This window comes from Bactrocera latifrons, unplaced genomic scaffold (genome assembly GCF_001853355.1).
Source record: "Bactrocera latifrons isolate USDA-ARS-PBARC rearing strain unplaced genomic scaffold, ASM185335v1 scaffold_105, whole genome shotgun sequence".
Taxonomy (NCBI): domain Eukaryota; kingdom Metazoa; phylum Arthropoda; class Insecta; order Diptera; family Tephritidae; genus Bactrocera; species Bactrocera latifrons.
In genome coordinates, this window is record NW_017534464.1 from 956,195 (window position 1) to 958,202 (window position 2,008).

A 2,008-nucleotide genomic window follows, 5' to 3' on the forward strand; every position below is an offset into this window, starting at 1 on the left:
AAAAATTCAAAAAAAACAAAAAATAAAAATAAAAAATAAAATATGCAAATCCGAGGCAAAAGGTTTTTTTTCTAAATCTTGAACATATTCTAATAACCATTGGATATAAAATAATAAAAAAATTTTGGAACAATTTATCACATTTTCTTTCTAAATGCTTTAATCCCCATATCGATAAAATGTATATATACCTAATTAGGTCTACTTGTGTACACTTGTGCGGAAAATATATTAATAATCAATATTAAACTATCAAACTCAGGTTTTAGTTCCGGAATTATGCCTTAATTCATGAGCATAGTCATTTGCAAAGGAAAATTTAACACACATTTAAAATTCTGAACGAGTTCGTGTCTTAAGTCTTTGGTTAAAAACAACCACTTTGCAATTCGCATAAGCTATCAGCTTTGTAAGATGTGTATATATCTTAAGTATGTGATACATATGACATCTCAAAATGTTAAACACTAAATCTTAATATAATATAACACTTAAAGTATAGGATAAAAAATAAGCTTAAATAATGTGTGAGGTATAATATATTTCCTGGTTAACTGAAAATTTTCTTTCATAAACTCAGAAAAAGGTTTTAAAATTGTATTATTATTAGAGAAATTTTTCAAAAATGTCAAGAATTCAAATAAAAGTCACAGCTTAGTTAAACTTGCCCATATGGCATATAAAAGTGTCTATCATGCTATATAAGGAGCCAAATGGCAGAACATTTATCGCTATAATATAAATAACAAGGAAAGAACTATCGGAAGCAGCCGCAATGACTGCAAACTGCCACTGTAGAGCAATAAAATAATAACAACAACAATAAATGTAAGAAGTTTTGAAGCAAAGTTAGCAGCATAGCAACAAAGTTGCATAAATAAGCATGAGAGTAGCAAAGAAAGTCAGCCAGCCAGCAAGTTAGAAAATTGGCTAGCTGGACTAAGTGTGTGCGGTAAGCGAAATAAAAAACAAGAATAACAACCGCAATGTAAACTACATACAAAAAGTATATAATTATGGTTAAAAAACAACAATAATAACAACAACGTTTCCAACAAACCATACAAAGTAACAGTGGCAGTGGAAAAACTCTGTGGACTAAACGTGAATGCAAAACTAAAAAAACGAAAAAAATAAAAAAAAGAATACAAAAACAAACACAAAACGAAATTATAGAAAGAAACAATTACAATGAAAAACAAAAACAAATTTAAAAAGTCGTGAAATGAAAAAAGTGAAAAGTAAGCAAACAAAAGTCAGCGAAGAGAAAAGTTTAAGAAACTCATTAAAACATTACAACAAGAAAGATATTTATGTATTCTGCAGACGCGTATAAACGCATGTACGCAAACACACACATGCACATGCATATATGTATGTATTGGTTAATGTTTGTGTGTGCGTGTGCATAAATTAGAAGCCAAAATAAAGAACCCACGTCTGTGCAACGCCAGTGTTAAGTGTGTGTTTGTGAAAATAAATTTAATTAAATTTATTACACAAATGAATGCAGCGTAAATAAGACAAACGCGAAAAATAGCAGTGGATGCTAAAAGAAAGCTTACACGGAATTAACTTGGAAAGCATTGACCCAAAATAGCCAGCGGAAGCGCAGTAAATTATTGCTGCTTTAAATCTACTATAAATAGTAGAGGAAGAACTAAGTGATGGGGAAATATAGAATAATAAATGGAAAAGGAAAGGAAGGGCTTTAAATATAGTAGGACTAGAAAAAAATTAGACTTAGAAATATTAGACCAGAAAAAATATATTTATTAGAATTTTTCCAAACCCGAAGTTTTTTTTTGTTGTTGTAAGACTTCCAAGAAATTTTTGTGAAAAACTGATACTAATTTGACAGTTTGATTACTAATTTAAGAGCCTTGCAAGCTGGTCGCACGGCACAGTATAACCAACTATTTCGAGAGCAAAGCTTCACTCTGCCGGGTGCTAAACGAACTAATTTATCGGAATAAAAATACTTTGAATGTTTTATTTATTTTTTTTA

General features: G+C 29.7%; 1 protein-coding gene and 1 long non-coding RNA gene across 7 annotated transcripts in view; one reads left to right on the forward strand and one right to left on the reverse strand.

Moving 5' to 3' along the window:
• LOC108969568 overlaps positions 1–2,008 on the reverse strand; it is a 281,944-nt gene that overhangs the window by 187,796 nt on the left and 92,140 nt on the right. The window lies entirely within an intron of this gene.
• Positions 1–2,008, forward strand: part of LOC108969467 (mucin-2) — a gene marked incomplete in the record, with an annotated part of 57,625 nt that overhangs the window by 1,648 nt on the left and 53,969 nt on the right.